The 21755-nt window shown below is 38.2% G+C and overlaps 1 long non-coding RNA gene across 1 annotated transcript; it reads right to left on the bottom strand.

The window, feature by feature from the left end:
- Positions 1–2276: 2276 nt before the first annotated feature.
- LOC124152315 lies at positions 2277–3096 on the bottom strand. Its single transcript, XR_006863508.2, has 3 exons — positions 3011–3096; positions 2488–2600; positions 2277–2344 (listed from the first exon to the last, which is right to left on the bottom strand). It is a non-coding gene; the product is annotated as an uncharacterized LOC124152315 (long non-coding RNA).
- Between the last annotated feature and the right edge of the window lie 18659 nt (positions 3097–21755).

Genomic DNA, 21755 nt, shown 5'->3' with positions numbered 1-21755 from the left:
AAGGAAGCCGGGTGTTTATAGTATCTCATCACTAGAAACTTTAGGGTGAAATAGTTCACATACAAACAGCAAGAAGGGGCACAGATGAAAGAGAAGGTAAAGACATTATGCGTTTTCCTTTCGTCCGTGCGTCCAATTCACTACACTTCACATCAGACCACACTATCCTTATGAATTACTTGTGATGGCGAAATATTATATTATATATACACCGTGTGTCCCTCCGTTATTTTCATTGATCCCGAACAGTGTATGGTTTGGAAACGTGTATGTATGCCATTAAATATGTCACTCTGTAAACAAAAACAAACATATTTCTTTTTCAAATTGAATACAGGATATGATGTTCAAACGTTATATTGGAATATAAGAAACCTACGCGATAAATCGCAAAGAGCAATGAAGAACGAAGTGTGTTTATTTCAAGATAAAGCATTGTTCTTTCATGACGTCATTTCTGGAGATTCGAATATTCGCTCGGAACTTGATGACGTCATATATTGGACGACGTTATTTTGGAGAGGGAAGTGTCTGGTGAGTTGTTCCCCATAGGATTTTCTGGGCTATGCAGATAAACGCAGTGGCTGAACGATCGCATCCAAAGTTGGGGCAATATGACAATCGGTATTAGGAGAAAAGGTACAGATAACCGACGTGAGTTAATGCGGGAAATACCAAACTTAACCCACCTACTCATAGAATGAACTTGTCCGACATTGCTGAGGTCTGATTCTCAAGCCCCTTCCCAGCGCGTGACACCTTCGTTACTCTCTCGGTAACATCGCTGCCGCTAATGAAACAGAAATTCCAATTGACAAACAAAGACAATAATTAAGCTGGGGTAAGAATATTCGGCGTCACGGCAGTCATCACTTGTTTGTGAACATAACGATCAGTCGGCTGCGAGTTTAACTCCATTCATGGTTGTAGCCATCCATCACAATGGGGAGATTTGACTGGTGGCAGCGACAGTATAGAGAGCTCCGCGAACAGGATATTGCTATCAAGAGCTGGTCTGATTCTATTCAGGGAGTCATCATTATCAAAATTATAAAAGTGGTCGTTGTTTATCGTACAATAAAACACTGCAGTGAGGATAAACCACTCGGGGCTGCGCCCCACGTGGATTATTCTCCCTCCAGAGTTTTGTTGTAAGATAGACAACTCCCACTCGTCTTGTATTTCTTAAATAGAAAGTAAGTGATTCGTGTTTGTTCCGGGTGTATGTAACACTCATTTTGAATTTTGACCACCAAGAAGAAAAAGAATAACAAAAAAGCCTCGACTCGGTGGACTAATGAAATGCTATTTAAGTTCTGTTTGTTGCCGCGGGAAGTGTTTTCTATCACAATATTGTTACCCTAAAAATGTTTTAAGATTGTTACATTTGATGATAACATAAACATATTAAATTTGGGGATTGTTAGATATTCATGAATTTGTACCAGTAATTGTATTAAGGAATGTACAACCATTGCAATAACTGATATTTGTGACAGTTGAGTAAGTAAGTAAGTAAGTAAGTAAGTAAGTAAGTAAGTAAGTAAGTAAGTCAGCAAGTGATAGCCATCTTCTATTAATGGGAGTTTAAAGATATTACATAATCTCTCATTTCTAGCTCCTCCAATGTACCTGACATTTTCTGTTCGTAGTTTATGAGAACCAGAATTAAGCTGAGCAAGAGCACGTCTATGTTTGAAATGGTTGACGACATGTATACGCAATCTATGGTTTACTGTCCATATGTACACGCATATTATATAACGTTTCTTGACATAACATATGCCATTTTCACTACTTTGCATCAATATGTAACAGATATCTTCTACGTTCGTCTCGCACAACATGATATGTATGGAGAAACATATGTAAATTTGTATATGTGCACATGTAGACTGACATACAAGTACAATCTGCAAGTGTGTAACCGTTACTTAGGGTGTTAACTTTTGTCCCGAGAAGATGTTGGTACTCTGCCCGATACTGCTAGATAGGCAACAAAAGTCCATCTCTGTGTTCACAACGTTTTTATTCAAAGCTTTCTTCAAATCAAGACAAATACCAAATGGCCGGACGGCAGTGTCACAGGGCATGCGTGTAGTCACTGGACATGGGTTGTGTCACGAGACAAGACAAGGCATTGGTGTTTTCTGTAGAGAGTTACTTAAACTCTAGTCGTTGCAACGGTATCGTAATTGCATCTTGTTCATATTTGTTTCCGTTATGACCAACAACAACATCATAAATAAGAATCATGTAAACTTTATTCGATAGCACAGCTGAGATGGAAAACACTTTGTGTTAGATGATGCATCAATATATTTCGGTGAGTCCCCAAACGTCTCTGGAAAGCAAACAATATTCACGTAAATATGACATAGTATTACTTAGTGAATAATTAGAGTTCTTATTGAAGGTAAAAATATAAATTTATTATCGTAAATATTTAAAATGAAAATATTGTTTTCATAATTCAAAAATATACACCATCTATTTTCCGTGATGGTGCCCGTGATGGTGCCCGTGGTGGTGCCCATGGTGGTGTCCATGATGATGATGATGATGATGCCCATTAGCGCCTTGAAACATGGCGACGGCAGCTGCCAAAAACAATTTGGTCACTTTTATTTTTCAATTATTGTGTTTAAGAAATCACACATTCCTACTTTAATGAGCTAAAAACAAACCTAACCTAGGTATGGAGATTTAAAGACAGGGTTAATGTAACATCAGAAGCGACACTTGTGTCCCCGGGATGTCATTATGCAGTTTTAATATGGTCATAGGAGAATAAAGAATAACCGTGAAGAAAAAGATGAAAATGGTATTAGTTCTGACATAGGAAGAATCACGTGCAATTACATTAAGTTATTGGTCAGTTTGGAAATGACACAAACCAGCCTAACCTCACACACGGCTCACTTGAACATTGCATGTGTAACGCAAGGTGTCCGCCATTAAAGCGATGTAAGAATGACAAGTAATGATAACACAGTTTAGATGTACTCACCAAGCAGGAGAGAAGCAAGGACGGCTGTCACATTCATTGTGAATATGTATAATAATAAAAAGTAGATACTGAAAGGTTGATGTTATCGGATGTTTTGTAAATTGCTTGAGATGTCATGTATTTATAGGTAGGTCACCACCGGAAGTTAATTTTGATCCACGTGATAGGTACTCTGCCCTCCTGGCGGGAGAGTTCGCCGACTAGAGAACGTTGCCGTACATCAAGGTTTCAGTCCTGCTGTGATTGGGTGTAGGCTCTGACCGCAAACAAAGACAGATAATGTCTTCTTTTTTCCTGTACAGGTGTGTTCGTGTTCTGTGAATAAATCAAAGGAAGCTGGCTGCTGATAGTATCTGATCACTAGAAACTTTAGTGAGAAATTGTTTAAATATAAACAGAAAGAGGGCGCACATGACAATGAGAAGATTAAGATATGACGTGTTTTCCTATGCCTGTCCGTCCGTTCATTAACTTAGGATTTCTACTCCGAAAAGCTTAATCTCACCTTTCGTACAATCACCATTTCAGAGTGATTCATACGAGTCATTCGTATGCTTATGATAAAGTCGCAATCGTACAATCGACTCTCCTTTGTATATGGAAATGGTTTTGTCACTTTGATTTCAGAAATAAGCCTGACATCTTGAGGGCATGTCTTGCATGATTATATGACTCCTTCTCCTTAAAATCAAATTGGAAGATATTGTAATGATGAGTAATTGTGTAACTGTAGCAGGACTGGGTCCGATGCCCACAGACCACAGACACTACGATGTTCGTCAATGGCCAATATCTATTCGCAGAAATTGTGAATGTGATTTAGAAGAAAACCACCCTGAAACAATCAGGTATACAATATAGCACATATAAAACAATATACACATATCATAAACACAGATATATACATACAATTCATATGCATACTAGTATGATGAGATACAGTACATAGTATTGTTGTAAATGCACTGGGTAGAATATATTTATGTACATGTTAATTAGAAACGTATTCTGTCTTGATATATGATCAAATACATACACTAGATAATGACATGTAAACGACATGTAAACGACATGTAAACCTACCAGGTGTGTGGGCCTGGTTTGATATCACACCTGGGGACGATGTCACGCTAAGTGTCTGCACAGTAGTCTGTGGAGGAAAAAATAATACATACATAAATACATACATACATACATACATACATACATACATACATACATACATACATACATACATACATACATACGTATCTGCGTAAAATCCCCCCCCCCCCCACCCACCCCCCCCCCCCCCCCACCCACCCCCCCCCCCCCCCCTCCAAATATTCAAAACCCAATTACTTTCAATTAACTTGCGTACAGAAACGCACGTATTAAGCGAAAAACTCAAATGTATAAAAAAAACAGGTCGCGTAAATACACAAGGAAGCTTTTCCAGCATGCGTACAAAGGAGCTAATTTCAGAAACACAATTACGAGCTAATTTACTATCCGAATCAAACATGTATTTGGAACAGTTATATACATCGAAAACATTTATTTTTAATCAAATCTTAAAATGTTAACTAATTTGGGGAAAAGCACAATAGAGTGATGAATAAATGAGTGAAACAGTATTGGTTACCAAATGAAACGTGTAATAACCCAATTAAAATAGAAACCCTAGAGTAAAAACTCAGTTGCTCTAAAAGTTATCTGGAGCACTGTAAAAGTAATATGATTTTGATTTCTTTGTAGAATTGAAGGACCGTGTGATTTGACTATTATAATTTCATGGAATTCCGTGTTTAAAAATATTTCATTGCTTCTTTTCTTGGAAAGAAACATATTATTCAATTTAGGAAAACTATTAAGAACCATTTTCTGTTTATTAAAGGCAATAATGCTGGACATTTTTTGGAGGGACATGCATCACTGTAATATCGCTCAGTAGGAATCATGCATCTAACTTGTCATAGTGGTCGAGCTGTAACTTTGTGAACATTTCATTTTAAGAATCGCCTTCTAAGAGATCATACGATCAAGACAGATAAATCTTAAAGAGATGTGTCGGACTTGATTTGTTCATAGAGTGGAAGGACCATCATTTGACAATCATCATTTCTTGGCGTCGAGCTTAAACATATGTTGAAAACACAAATCTTCTTCAATTTCGGAACATTATTAATCATCATTTTCTCAAGGAAGTTGAAGGCAATAAAGCTCACATTTTGTGGAAGGACACGTAGCACCACAACAGAGTTCAGTTTAACTTCAGAATTAAATTTAAGACTATCACAGTTGTTGAGATGAAACTTCGTGTGTGTGGAAGTTTTTTATTGGGAATCATCGTCTGTATTCCGCTTTGGGAATTGTTGGCCATGTTGCGAAAATCCATTACCTTAAATCTTATAAACTCCTTTACCAAATTCTGAGACATTGTACTTGAATATTTGTTACCGTAAAGATGATACTGAAAGTTTACAGAATGTTGCATTGACATGATACTGTCGTCACCAGACACAATTACACCAAAACGTAACAACCTCACTCTCCTCACTTGATGGGAGACTTGTTTCCCCCGGGCCGTCATACTGCGGTTTGATGAGAAGAAAAATAGACAAAAGCCGCGGGTCTCAGCACAAACGAAATGCTATTCATTTTCTATATTTTAGAGTGGGAAGTATCTAATCTAGCATCAGAATATAGTTTACACACGCAACAAAGACCGTTTATAAACTAAAATAGACAGTTGTGAACGACATGGTCCATACCAAAGCTTAACAACGTCTTATGCGAATGAAATGATTGTCCTAATTAAATAACTCCGTACATGAAAAAGGCATGTTTGTATGCCGTTATTATATGAAAAAACATGAAAATGTATACTTGTGTGCACATGTAGACCGACATATAAATACAATTTGCACTTGGGTAACCGTTACTTCGAATACAAATGTATTTTTTCTCATGCATATGTTTACATTGTCATTATGAGTTACGTATTAAAAGTAACAGTTTCGAAGTAGTTTTCGCGAGTAGATGTCGGTTCTCAACAGGGTACTTCTAGATTGACAGCGCAGGTCCATCTGAGGGTTCACAACGTATAATATGATTTATTGGGAGAGGCCAAATGACCAGTGACTTGTGACTTCTTGACAAAGAACATAGGTATGCCTTCCCCCTTCCCCAAACTGAGAGGGCATGGACTTTTGTCACTGAGCATGGTTTGTGTCACTGGGCATTGATGGTCTCATGGGACATGGTTGTTGAGACGGGGCATGGTCGGTGTTAGTTTGTGTCTCGATGTCGGATGTAGGACATTTATTGTTTTCCTGTGTTTTTTCAGTTGTATGGCTAAGTCAAGACTTCGGAAATGCGTCAATGGTTTTACATACCTTTAGACAATGGGTAACAGATGTATAGTTTCAAAACTGTCAAACATTAATACGAGCGTTATGAAAAGTTAGATTCACTCTACTTTAACGCCGTTTGGAACAGTATTCCAATTATGTCATGGCGTGGCAGCTTAATGTCGGAAGTGAAGCAGCCAGCGGGCCTCAGACGTTTACCACTTTGATGAAACCCAGGATCACGGGTATGGTGCTTACAAATCTAGAAACATAATTGAGACGATCTGAGATTTGAAACCACGATCATAGGTTTCTTGCCTTTCCAAGGGACGCAATTGTGGCGCCATAGACTACTGGGCCACCCGTGCTCCTATATAGCCTTCAGTATGCTACAAATACTGATACTCTAAAACATGTGTTTGCACTACGTTTATATAAATTCTTTATTTGACACTGTCATATGACATTTTAGAATGTTCTAGTACAATTGTACTGTGGACCATATGGCCCAAAATATTGAATAAATCCAGTTCTGTTCTTTTCTGGTTGTGTCACAGGACAATGGAGGTGCCATAGGATATGAGTTGTGTCTTTGGGCATAGGTGGAGTCACGGGGAATTGATGGTGCCACAAGAAGTGGGTGTTGTCTTGGGGCCTGGGTGTTGTCTTGGGGCTTTGGTTGTGTCACGGGACACGGATGGTTTCTACAGAGAGACACCACAAACTCTAGTTGTTCATGCTATTTCCGTTGCTACCAAAAACGACATCCTAAATAAGAATCATATGAACTTTATTCGACTGCAAAGATGAGGTAGAAAACATATTGTGTGAGAAGCATCGAGTTCCCAAACGTCTCTGGAAAGCAAAAAATACTCAAGTAATTATATGTATGACATAGAGTTTTTAAATAAAATATGAGCGTTATTATTGAACGGTAATAACTCCAATGTATTGACCCTGAATTATGATTGATCATAACCAAATTTTAAAAAATATGGTTTAAAATCATTTACATAAAACATAAAAACAATTCAGAAATATGCACCATCTATTTTCCATGGTGGTGACCGTGATGGTGCCCATGGTGGTGACCGTGATGGTGACCGTGATGGTGACCGTGATGGTGCCCATGATGATGATGGTGCCCAATAGCGCCTTGAAACATGGACACGGCAGCTGCAAGAAAAGAAATTAAGTATGAATTAACTGATTTTAATTAACTAAATCAGACATGACCCACGTATAGAGATTTGATAATTTACTTCATATAATTAATATTGGAAGCAAGCGAGATTTGTTTTCCCACGGGATGTCACTTTGCAGTTTAGTATGTTCATAGGAGAATCATCCTAGAATGCATGTGAAGAAAGACAAAAACAATTTTTTTATTTGAAACCTATTACAGAAAAAGGAAAATACGAGTGTTTTAACGTTAAGTTATTGGTGAGTTTCGAAATGAGGCAAACCAATCTAAACTATGCTTAGGTGTCCTCCATTACAGCGATGTAAGAATGACAAGTAATGACAACACAGTCTGGATGTACTCACCAAGCAGGAGAGAAGCAAGGACGGCTGTCACATTCATTGTGAATATGTAATACCAGTAGAAACTGAAAGGTTGATGTTATTGGATGTTTTGTAAATTGCTTGAGATGTCATGTATTTATACAATCGTTACTACCGGAAATTAATATAGACCTACGTGACAGATACTCCGCCCCCTGGCGGGAGAGTCGAATGTTGCTTTAGACCAAGGTCGTGGTCCTGCTGAGAATGGGTGTAGGCACTGACCACAAACAGGGGCAGATAATGTCGTGTTTTGTGCATTGTCTTCCTGTATAGTTATGTTCGCGTTCGGTGAAGTCACTACCGGAAGTTAATATTGTCCCAGATGACAGGTACTTCGCCCCCTGGCGGGAGAAGGGGCCGACTAGAGAACATTGCCGTACATCAAGGTTGCAGTTCTGCCGTGTTTGGGTGTAGGCACTGACCACAAACAGGGGCAGATAATGTGTTTTTTTCCTGAACAGGCGTTTTCGTTAAATTAATCAAAGGAAGCCGGGTGCTCATAGTATCTCATCACTAGAAACTTGTGGGTGAAATAGTTCACATACAAACAGCAAGAAGGGGCACAGATCAAAGAGAAGGTAAAGACATGATGCGTTTTCCCTTCGTCCGTACGTCCAATTCACTACACTTCACATCAGACCACACTATCCTTATGAATTACTTGTGATGCCTAAATATTATATTATATATACACCGTGTGTCCCTCCGTTATTTTCATTGATCCCGAACAGTGTATAGTTTGGAAACGTGTATGTATGCCATTAAATATGTCACTCTGTAAACAAAAACAACCATATTTCTATTTGAAATTGAATACAGGATATGATGTTCAAACTTTATATGGAAATATAAGATAGCTGCGCGATAAATCGCAAGGAAGCAATGAAGAACGAAGTGTGTTTCTTTCAAAAAAAAGCATTGTTCTTTCATGACGTCATTTCTGGAGATTCGAATATTCGCTCAGATCTTGATGACGTCATATATTGGACGATGCTATTTGAGAGAGGGAAGTGTCTGGTGAGTTGTTCCCCATAGATGTTTCTTGGCTATGCAGATAAACGCAGTGGCTAAACGATCGCATCCAAAGTGGGGGCAATATGACAATCGGTATTAGGAGAAAAGGTACAGATAACCGACGTGAGTTAATGCGGGAAATACCAAACTTAACCCACCTACTCATAAAATGAACTTGTCCGACATTGCCGAGGTCTGATTCTCAAGCCCCCTCCCAGCGCGTGATACCTTCGTTACCCTCTCGGTAACATCGCTGCCACCAGTGTGGGCGTGGCCATTAAAATAACCTTGGAATTTGCCCTCTAAGCACAAATGTGGTAACAGTTATACTTTTGTTTATGTCTTTGGGAATGCCATCGTTCCTGATTTTGGAAAAGGTTTACGCCTGACCATATTTCCCAGAAGAATATATCTTTTTGTTTGTTTGATCAGATTGGTTCGAGATTGCAGACGAACGGAAAATCCACGTACGTCCCCTTTACATTTTTACAATATCAATAACATGATAGTCGTAATGAAACAGAAATTCAAATTGACAAACAAAGACAATAATTAAGCTGGGGTAAGAATATTCGACGCAACGGAAGCCATCACTTGTTTGTGAACATAACGGTCAGTCGGCTGCGAGTTCGACTCCAAGCATGGTTGTAGCCATCCACCACAGTGGGGAGTTTTCACTGGTGGCAGCGATAATATAGAGAGCTCCGCGAGGAGTCATCATTATTAAAACTATAAATGTGGTCGTTGATTATCGTACAATAAAACACTGCAGTGAGGTTAAACCACTCGGGGCTGCGCCCCACGTGGATTTTTCTCCCTCCAGGATTTGGTTGTAAGATAGACAACTGCCACTCGTCTTGTATTTTTTTAAATATAAAGTAAGTGATTCGTGTTTGTTCCGGGTGTATGTAACACTCAGCTCATTTGGAATTTTGACCACGAAGAAGAAAAAGAATAACAAAAAAGCCTCGACTCCGTGAACTAATGAAATGCTATTTAAGTTCTGTTTGTTGGAGCGGGAAGTGTTTTCTATCACAATATTGTTACCCGAAAAATGTTTTAAGATTGTTACATTTGGGTTACATATTGTTACATATTAAATTTGGGTATTGTTAGATATTCATTAAAATTGTACCAGTAATTGTATAAAGGAATGTACAACAATTGCAATAACTGATATTTGTGACAGTTAAGTAAGTAAGTCAGTAAGTGATAGCCATCTTCTATTAATGGGAGTTTAAAGATATGACATAATCTCTCATTTCTAGCTCCTCCAATGTACCTGACATTTTCTGTTCGTAGTTTATGAGAACCAGAATTAAGCTGAGCAAGAGCACGTCTATGTTTGAAATGGTTGACGACATGTATACGCAATTTGTGGTTAACTTTCCATATGCACACGTATATTACATAACATTTCTTGACATAACATATACCATTTTCACTACTTTGCACCAATATGTAACAGATATCTTCTACAATCGTCTCGCACAACATGATATGTATGGAGAAACATATGTAAATTTGTATATGTGCACATGTGCACACGACTGACCATATTTCCCAGAAGAATTTACCTTTTTGTTTGTTTGATCAGATTGGTTCGAGATTGCAGACGAACGGAAAATCAACGTACGTCCCCTTTACATTCTTACAATATCAATTACATGATAGTCGTAATGAAACAGAAATTCAAATTGACAAACAAAGACAATAATTAAGCTGGGGTAAGAAAATTCGACGCCACGGAAGCCATCACTTGTTTGTGAACATAACTGTCAGTCGGCTGCGAGTTCGACTCCAAGCATGGTTGTAGCCATCCATCACAGTGGGGAGTTGTCACTGGTGGCAGCGATAATAAAGAGAGACCCGCGGGGAGTCATCTCTATTAAAATTATAAAAAGTGATTGCTGTTTATCGTACAATAAAACTCTGCAGTGAGGATAAACCACTCGGGGCTGCGCCCAACATGGATTTTTCTCTCTCCAGAGTTTTGTTGTAAGACAGACAACTCCCACTCGACTTGTATTTCTTAAATATAAAGTAAGTGAATCGTGTTTGTTCCGGGTGTATGTACCACTCAGCTCATTTTGAATTTTGACCATGAAGAAGAAAAATAACAAAAAAGCCTCGACTCCGTGCACTAATGAAATACTATTAAAGTTCTGTTTGTTGGAGCGGGAAGTATATTTTCTAACATCGCAATATTGTTTACCGAAAAATGTTTTAAGATGATTAAATTTGGTGATAACATAAACATATTAAATTTGGGGATTGTTACATATTCATAAAATTGTTCCAGTAAGTGTGTAAAGTAATGTACAACCATTGCACTAACTGATATTTGTGACAGATGAGTAAGTAAGTTAGCAAGTAAGTCAGTAAGTGATAGCCATCTTCTATTAATGGCAGTTTAAAGATATGACATAATCTCTCATTTCCAGCTCCTCCAATGTACCTGACATTTTCTGTTCGTAGTTTATGAGAAACAGAATTAAGCTGAGCAAGAGCACGTCTATGTTTGAAATGGTTGACGACATGTATACGCAATTTATGGTTAACTTTCCATATGTACACGCATAATGTATAATGTTTCTAGACATAACATATGCTATTAATTTGCACCAATATGTAACAGATATCTTCTACGTTCGTCTCGCACAACATGATATGTATGGAGGAACATATGTAAATTTGTATATGTGTGCACATTGTAGACTGACATACAAGTACAATCTGCAAGTGTGTAACCGTTACTTAGAGTTTCGAAACGGTTGTCCCGAGAAGATGTTGGTACTCTGCCCGATAGCGCTAGATTGGCAACAAAAGTCCATCTCTGGGTTCACAACGTTTTTATTCAAAGCTGTCTTCAAATCAAGACAAATGCCAAATGGCCGGACGGGCAGGGTCACAGGGCATGCGTGTAGTCACTGGACATGGGTTGTGTCATGAGACAAGACAAGGCATTGTTGTTTTCTGTAGAGAGTTACTTAAACTCAAATCGTTGCAACTGTAACGTAATTGCATCTTGTTCATAACTTTTCCGTTATGACCAATAACAACATCATAAATAAGAATCATGTAAACTTTATTCGATAGCACAGCTGAGATGGAAAACATATTGTGTTAGATGATGCATCAATATGTTTCGGTGAGTCCCCAAACGTCTCTGGAAAGCAAACAATACTTACGTAAATATGACATAGTATTACTTAGTGAATAATTAGAGTTCTTATTGAAGGTAAAAATATAAATTTCTTACCATAAATATTAATATATTTTTTTATCAAAATGAGAATATTATTTCAATAATTCAAAAATATACACCATCTATTTTCCGTGATGGTGCCCGTGGTGGTGCCCATGATGATGATGATGATGATGCCCATTAGCGCCTTGAAACATGGCGACGGCAGCTGTGCAGAAAAAAACAATTTGGTCACGTTTATTTTTCAATTATTGTGAAATCCCACATTCCTACTTTAATGAGCTAAAGACAGTCTTAACCTACGTATAGAGATTTAAAGACATGATAAATATAGGAGCGAAACTTGTTTCCCCGGGATGTCATTGTGCCGTTTTAACATGGTCATAGGAGAATATAGAATGACCGTGAAGAAAAAGGTGAAAAATGGTATTAGTTCTGACATAGGAAGAATCACGTGAATTTACTTTAAGTTACTGGTTAGTTTGGAAATGACACAAACCAGCCTAACCTTACACACGGCTCACTTGAACAATGCATGTGTAACGCAAGGTGTCCTCCATTACAGTGATGTAAGAATGACAAGTAATGACAACACAGTCTGGATGTACTCACCAAGCAGGAGAGAAGCAAGGACGGCTGTCACATTCATTGTGAATATGTATAATAATACAAGTAGATACTGAAAGGTTGCAGTCGGTGGATGTTTTGTTAGTCGTATAAGATGTCATGTATTTATAGGTAGGTGACCACCGGAATTTTGATCCACGTGATAGGTAATCCGCCCCCTTGCGGGAGAGTTCGCCGACTAGACAACGTTGCCGTACATCAAGGTTTCAGTCCTGCTGTGATTGGGTGTAGGCTCTGACCGCAAACAAAGACAGATAATGTCTTCTTTTTTCCTGTGCAGGTGTGTTCGTGTTCTGTGAATTAATCAAAGGAAGCTGGCTGCTGATAGTATCTGATCACTAGAAATTAATGAGAAATAGTTTAAAATAAAAACAGAAAGAGGGTGCATATGACAATGAGAAGATTAAGATATGACGTGTTTTCCTATGCCTGTCCGTCCGTTCATTAACTTAGGATTTCTACTCCGAAAGCTTAATCTCACCTTTCGTACAATCACCATTTCAGAGTGATTCATACGAGTCATTCGTATGCCTATGATAAAGTCGCAATCGTACAACCGACTCTCCTTTGTATATGGAAATGGTTTTGTCACTTTGATTTAAGAAATAAGCCTGACATCTTGAGGGCATGTCTTGCATGATAATATGACTCCTTCTCCTTAAAATCAAATTGGAAGATATTGTAATGATGAAAATTAAATTGTGAAGAATCTTAAGAAACTCCGTATATATGCAGAGCTACAGATAAGCAGCTTATCTGCGTAAAATTACAGTTATATACATCGAAAACATTGTTTTATTTTTAATTAAATCTTAAAATGTTAACTAATTTTGGGGAAAACACAATAGAGTGATGAATAAATGAGTGAAAAAATATTGATTACCCAATGAAACATGTAATAACCCAATTAAAAAAGGAACCCTAGAGTAAAAACTCAATTTCTCAAAAAGTTATCTGGAGCTCTGTAAATGTAATATGATTTTGATTTCTTTATAGAATTGAAGGACCGTGTGATTTGACTATTATAATTTCATGGAATTCCGTGTTTAAAATTTTTTCGTTGCTTCTTTTCTTGGAAAGAAACATATTTTTCAATTTAGGAAAATTATTAAGAACCATTTTCTGTTTACTAAAGGCAATAATGCTGACATTTGTTTGGAAGGACATGCATCACTGTAACATCGCTCAGTCGGAATAATGCATCTAACTTGTCATAGTCGTCGAGCTGTAACTTTGTGAACATTTGAAGAATCTTCTTCAAAGACACTATACGACCAAAACAGATAAATCTTTATGAGATGTGTCGGACTTGATTTGTTCATAGAATGGAAGGACCATCATTTGACAGTTATCATTTCTTGGCGTCGAGCTTAAACATATGTTGAAAACACAAATCTTCTTCAATTTCGAACATTATCAATCATCATTTTCTCAAGGAAGTTGAAGCAATAAAGCTCACATTTTGTGGAAGGACACGTAGCACTACAACAGAGTTCAGTTTAAATGATGCCTTTAACTTCAGAATTAAATTTAAGACTATCATAGTGGTTGAGCTGAAACTTCGTGTGTGTGGAAGTTTCTGTATTCCGCTTTGGGAATTGTTGGCCATGTTACGAAAATAAATTACCTTAAATCTCATAAACTGCTTTACCAAATTATGAGACATTGTACTTGGATATTTGTTACCGTAAACATGATCCTGAAAGTTTACAGAATGTTGCATTGACATGATACTGTCGTCACAAGACACCATCACACCAAAACGTAACAACCTCACTCTCCTTACTTGATGGGATACTTGTTTCCCCCGGGCCGTCATACTGTGGTTTAATAAGAAGAAAAACAGACAAAAGCCGCGAATCTGAGCACAAACGAAATGCTAATATTCATGGGGAGCGGGAAGTATCTAATCTAGCATCAGAATATAGTTTACACACGCAACAAAGGCCGTTTATAAACTAAAATAGACTGTTGTGAACGACCTGGTCCATACCCAAACTTAACTGTTTGTATGCCGTGATTATATGAAAATAACATGAAAATGTATACTTGTGTGCACATGTAGACCGACATATAAATACAATTTGCACATGGATAACCGTTACTTCGAATACAAATGTATATTTTCTCATACATATGTTTACATTGTCATTATGAGTTACGTATTAAAAGTAACAGTTTCGAAGTAGTTTTCGCGAGTAGATGTCGGTTCCCAACAGGGTGCTTCTAGATTGACAGCACAGGTCCATCTGAGGGTTCACAACGTATAATATCATTTATTGGGAGAAGTCTTCAAGACAGCGGCCAAATGACCAGTGACTTGTGACTTCTTGACAAAGAACATAGGTATGCCTTCCCCTTTCCCCAAACTAAGAGGGCATGGACTTTTGTCACAGAGCATGGTTTATGTCATGGGACATGGTTGTTGAGATGGGGCATGGTTGGTGTTAGGGGGCATGGGTTGTGTCTCGGTGTCGGATGTATGGCATTTATTGTTTTCCTGTGTTTTTTCACTTGTATGGCTAAGTCAAGACGTCGGAAATGTGTCAATGGTTTTACATACCTTTAGACAATGGGTAACAGATGTATAGTTTCAAAACTGTCAAACATTAATACGAGCTTTCTGAAAAGTTAGATTCGTTCTACTTTAACGCCGTTTGGAACAGTATTCGAATTATGTCATGGCATGTCAGCTCAATTTCTGAAGAAACCTCGAAGTGAAGCAGAAAGCAGGCCTCAAACGTTAACAACTTTGATGAAACCCAGGAGCACGGGTAATGGGCTTCACACAGTGTACCCACGTCGGGAACGAACCCTGGTCTTTGGCGTGACGAGCGAAGGCTTTAACCACTAGGCTACCCGGCCACCCCTGTTCTATTATAATTGTACTATGGGCCATGTGGCCCAAAATATTGAATAAATCCAGTTGTGTTCTGTTCTTCTCTGGTTGTGTCACAGGACAATGGAGGTGCCATGGGATATGAGTTGTGTCACTGGGCATGGGTTGAGTCACGGGGAATTGATGGTGCCACAGGAAATGGGTGGTGTCTTGGGGCCTGGGTGGTGTAACGGGACACGGATGGTTTCTATAGAGAGTCACTACAAACTCTAGTGTTGTACCTGTATTTTGTTCATGCTCTTTCCGTTATTACCAAAAACGTCATCATAAATAAGAATCGTATGAACTTTATTGGACTGCAAAGATGAGGTAGAAAACATATTGTGTGAGAAGCATCGAGTTCCCAACCGTCTCTGGAAAGCAAAAAATATTCAAGTAAATATATGTACGACATGGAGTTTTTAATGAAATATGAGCGTTATTATTGAACGGTTATAATTCCAATGTAGTGACCCTGAATTATTGATTATAACCAAATTTTAAAAATATGGTTTATAATCATTTACATAAAAAAATAAAAACAATTCAGAAATATGCACCCACCATCTATTTTCCGTGGTGGTGCCCATGGTGGTGACCGTGATGGTGGCCGTGATGGTGGCCGTGATGGTGGCCGTGATGATGATGATGATGGTGCCCAAAAGCGCCTTGAAACATGGACACGGCAGCTGCAAGAAAAGAAATTAAGTATAAATTAACTGATTTTAATTAACTAAAACAGACTTGACCCATGGATAGAGATTTGATAATTTACTTAATATAATTAATATCGGAAGCAAGCGAGATTTGTTTTCCCACGGGATGTCACTTTGCAGTTTAATATGTTTACAGGAGAATCATCCTAGAATGCATGTGAAAAAAGAGAAAAATAATATTTTTTATTTGAAACCTATTACAGAAAAAGGAAAATACGAGTGTTTTAACGTTAAGTTGTTGGTGAGTTTCGAAATGAGACAAACCAATCTAAACTATGCTTAGGTGTCCTCCATTACAGCGATGTAAGAATGACGAGTAATGACAACACAGTTTGGATGTACTCACCAAGCAGGAGAGTAGCAAGGACGGCTGTCACATTCATTGTGAATATGTAATACCAGTAGAAACTGAAAGGTTGATGTTATTGGATGTTTTGTAAATTGCTTGAGATGTCATATATTTATACATTCGTTACTTCCGGAAATTAATATTGACCTACGTGACAGATACTCCGCCCTCTGGCGGGAGAGTCGAATGTTGCTTTAGACCAAGGTCGTGGTCCTGCTGAGAATGGGTGCAGGCACTGACCACAAACAGGGGCAGATAATGTCGTGTTTTGTGCATTGTCTTCCTGTATAGTTATGTTCGCGTTCGGTGAAGTCACTACCGGAAGTTAATATTGTCCCAGATGACAGGTACTTCGCCCCCTGGCGGGAGAGTGGACCGACTAGAGTACGTTGCCGTACATCAAGGTTGCAGTTCTGCCGTGTTTGGGTGTAGTCACTGACCACAAACAGGGGCGGATAATGTTGTGTTTTTTCCTGAACAGGCGTGTTCGTTAAATTAATCAAAGGAAGCCGGGTGCTCATAGTATCTCATCACTAGAAACTTGTGGGTGAAATAGTTCACATACAAACAGCAAGAAGGGGCACAGATCAAAGAGAAGGTAAAGACATGATGTGTTTTCCCTTCGTCCGTGCGTCCAATTCACTACACTTCACATCAGACCACACTATCCTTATGAATTACTTGTAATGGCGAAATATTATATTATATATACACCGTGTGTCCCTCCGGTATTTTCAATGATCCCGAACAGTGTATGGTTTGGAAACGTGTATGTATGCCATTAAATATGTCACTCTGTAAACAAAAACAAGCATATTTCTTTTTCAAATTGAATAAAGGATACGATGTTCAAACGTTATATAGGAATATAAGATGTTTCTGGGCTACGCAGATAAACGCAGTGGCTGAACGATCGCATCCAAAGTGGGGGCAATATGACAATCGGTATTAGGAGAAAAGGTACAGATAACCGACGTGAGTTGATGCAGGAAATACCAAACTTAACCCACCTACTCATAAAAAGGACTTGTCCGACATTGCGGAGGTCTGATTCTCAAGCCCCTTCCCAGCGCGTGACACCTTCGTTACTCTCTCGGTAACATCGCTGCCACAGTGTGGGCGCAGCCATTAAAATAACCTTGGAATTTGCCCTCTAAGTATAAATGTAGTAACAGTTATATTTTTGTTTATGTCTTTGGGAATCCCATCGTTGTTAATTTTGGAAAAGGTTTACGACTCAGCATATTTCCAAGAAGAATTTACCTCTTTGTTTGTTTGATCAGATTGGTTCGAGATTGCGGACGAACGGAAAATCAACCAACTTCTCCCTCACATTCTTACTATACCAATGACATGATAGTCCTAATGAAACAGAAATTCCAATTGACAAACAAAGACAATAATTAAACTGGGGTAAGAATATTCGGCGTCACGGCAGTCATCACTTGTTTGTGAACATAACGATCAGTCGGCTGCGAGTTTAACTCCATGCATGGTTGTAGCCATCCATCACAATGGGGAGATTTGACTGGTGGCAGCGACAGTATAGAGAGCTCCGCGAACAGGATATTGCTGTCAAGAGCTGGTCTGATTCTATTCAGGGAGTCATCATTATCAAAATTATAAAAATGGTCATTGTTTCTCGTACAATAAAACACTGGCGTGAGGATAAACCATTCGGGGCTGCGCCCCACGTGGATTTTTCTCCCTCCAGAGTTTTGTTGTAAGAAAGACAACTCCCACTCGTCTTGTATTTCATAAATATAAAGTAAGTGATTCCTGTTTGTTCCGGGTGTAAGTAACACTCAGCTCATTTTGAATTTTGACCACCAAGAAGAAAAAGAATAACAAAAAAGCCTCGACTCCGTGCTATTTAAGTTCTGTTTGTTGGAGCGGGAAGAGTTTTCTATCACAATATTGTTACCCTAAAAATGTTTTAAGATTGTTACATTTGATGATAACATAAACATATTAAATTTGGGGATTGTTTGATATTCATGAATTTGTACCAGTAATTGTATAAAGGAATGTTCAACCATTGCAATAACTGATATTTGTGACAGTTGAGTAAGTAAGTAAGTAAGTAAGTAAGTAAGTAAGTAAGTAAGCAAGCAAGCAAGCAAGTAAGTAAGTAAGCAAGTAAGTAAGTCAGCAAATGATAGCCATCTTCTATTAATGGCAGTTTAAAGATATTACATAATCTCTCATTTCCAGCTCCTCCAATGTACCTGACATTTTCTGTTTGTAGTTTATGAGAACCAGAATTAAGCTGAGCAAGAGCACGTCTATGTTTGAAATGGTTGACGACATGTGTATGCAATCTATGGTTCACTTTCAGTATGTACACGCATATTACATGACATTTCTTGACATAACATATGCCATTTTCACTACTTTGCATCAATATGTTACAGATATCTTCTACATTCGTCTCGCACAACATGATATGTATGGAGAAACATATGTAAATGTGTATATGTGCACGTGTAGACTGACATACAAGTACAATCTGCAAGTGTGTAACCGTTACTTAGAGTGTTAACTTTTGTCCTGAGAAGATGTTGGTACTCTGCCCGATACTGCTAGATAGGCAACAAAAGTCCATCTCTGTGTTCACAACGTTTCTTTTCAAAGCTGTCTTCAAATCAAGACAAATACCAAATGGCCAGACGGCAGTGTCACAGGGCATGAGTGTTGTCACTGGACATGGGTTGTGTCACGAGACAAGACAGGGCATTGGTGTTTTCTGTAGAGAGTTACTTAAACTCTAGTCGTTGCAACAGTATCGTAATTGCATCTTGTTCATATTTGTTTCCGTTATGACCAACAACAACATCATAAATAAGAATCATGTAAACTTTATTCGATAGCACAGCTGAGATGGAAAACACTTTGTGTTAGATGATGCACCAACATATTTCGGTGAGTCCCCAAACGTCTCTGGAAAGCAAACAATATTCACGTAAATATGACATAGTATTACTTAGTGAATAATTAGAGTTCTTATTGAAGGTAAAAATATAAATTTATAACCTTAAATATTTAAAATGAAAATATTGTTTTAATAATTCAAAAATATACACCATCTATTTTCCGTGATGGTGCCCGTGATGGTGCCCGTGATGGTGCCCGTGGTGGTGCCCGTGGTGGTGTCCATGATGATGATGATGATGATGATGATGATGCCCATTAGCGCCTTAAAACATGGCGACGGCAGCTGTGCAGAAACAACAATTTGGTCACGTTTATTTTTCAATTATTGTGTTTAAGAAATCACACATTCTTACTTTAATGAGCTAAAAACAGACTTAACCTAGGTATGTAGATTTAAAGACATGATAAATATAGCATAAGGAGCGAAACTTGTTTCCCTGGGATGTCATTATGCCGTTTTAATATGGTCATAGGAGAATAAAGAATGACCGTGAAGAAAAAGATGAAAATGGTATTAGTTCTGACATAGGAAGAATCACGTGCATTTACATTAAGTTATTGGTTAGTTTGGAAATGACACAAACCAGCCTAACCTTACACACGGCTCATTTGAACAATGCATGTGTAACGCAAGGTGTCCTCCGTTACAGTGATGTAAGAATGATAAGTTATGACCACGCAGTTTGGATGTACTCACCAAGCAGGAGAGGAGCAAGGACGGCTGTCACATTCATTGTGAATATGTATAGTAATACCAGTAGATACTGAAAGGTTGCAGTTGGTGGATGTTTTGTTAGTCGTATAAGAAGTCATATATTTATAGGTAGATCACCAGCGGAAGTTAATTTTGATCCACGTGATAGGTACTCTGCCCCCTTGCGGGAGAGTTCGCCGACTAGAGAACGTTGCCGTACATCAAGGTTTCAGTCCTGCTATGATTGGGTGTAGGCTCTGACCGCAAACAGAGACAGATAATGTCTTCCTTTTTCCTGTGCAGGTGTGTTCGTGTTCTGTGAATTAATCAAAGGTAGCTGGCTGCTGATAGTATCTGATCACTAGAAACTTTAGTGAGAAATTGTTTAAATATAAACAGAAAGAGGGTGCACAAGACAATGGAAAGATTTAGATATGACGTGTTTTCCTATGCCTGTCCGTCCGTTCATTAACTTAGGATTTCTACTCCGAAAAACTTAATCTCACCTTTCGTACAATCACCATTTCAGAGTGATTCATACGAGTCATTCGTATGCTTATGATAAAGTCGCAATCGTACAATCGACTCTCCTTTGTATATGGAAAGGGTTTTGTCACTTTGATTTCAGAAATAAGCCTGTCATCTTGAGGGCATGTCTTGCATGATTATATGACTCCTTCTCCTTAAAATCAAATTGGAAGATATTGTAATGATGAGTAATTGTGTAACTGTAGCAGGACTGAGTCCGATGCCCACAGACCACAGACACTACGGTGTTCGTCAATGGCTAATATCTATTCGCAGAAATTGTGAATGTGATTTAGAAGAAAACCACCCTGAAACAATCAGGTATACAATATAGCACATATAAAACAATATACACATATCATAAACACAGATATATACATACAATTCATATGCATACTAGTATGATGAGATACAGTACATAGTATTGTTGTAAATGCACTGGGTAGAATATATTTATGTACATGTTAATTAGAAACGTATTCTGTCTTGATATATGATCAAATGCAATGACTAGATAATGACATGTAAACGACATGTAAACGACAACATGTAAACGACATGTAAACGACATGTAAACCTACCAGGTGTGTGGGCCTGGGTTGATATCACACCTGGGGACGATGCCGCGCTAAGTGTCTGCACAGTAGTCTGCGGAGGAAATAATAATAATATATATACTTTCTATCATATAAACATGTAGCTGAACATGAAAGAGTAATACTATAAAATGCCAAATTAAATGAAAGTTAAATTGTGACGAATCTTAAGAAACTCCGATCAATACAGATACATCTTAATGAGATGTGTCGGGCTTGATTTGTTCATAGAGTGGAAGGACCATCATTTGGCAGTCATCATTTCTTGGCGTCGAGCTTAAACATATGTTGAAAACACAA

The sequence above is a fragment of the Haliotis rufescens genome, unplaced genomic scaffold (genome assembly GCF_023055435.1).
Source record: "Haliotis rufescens isolate VD_foot unplaced genomic scaffold, xgHalRufe1.0.p SCAF_13, whole genome shotgun sequence".
Taxonomy (NCBI): Eukaryota; Metazoa; Mollusca; class Gastropoda; order Lepetellida; family Haliotidae; genus Haliotis; species Haliotis rufescens.
Note: the sequence above shows the minus strand (reverse complement) of the source record. Positions and strands in the feature narration are given on the sequence as shown.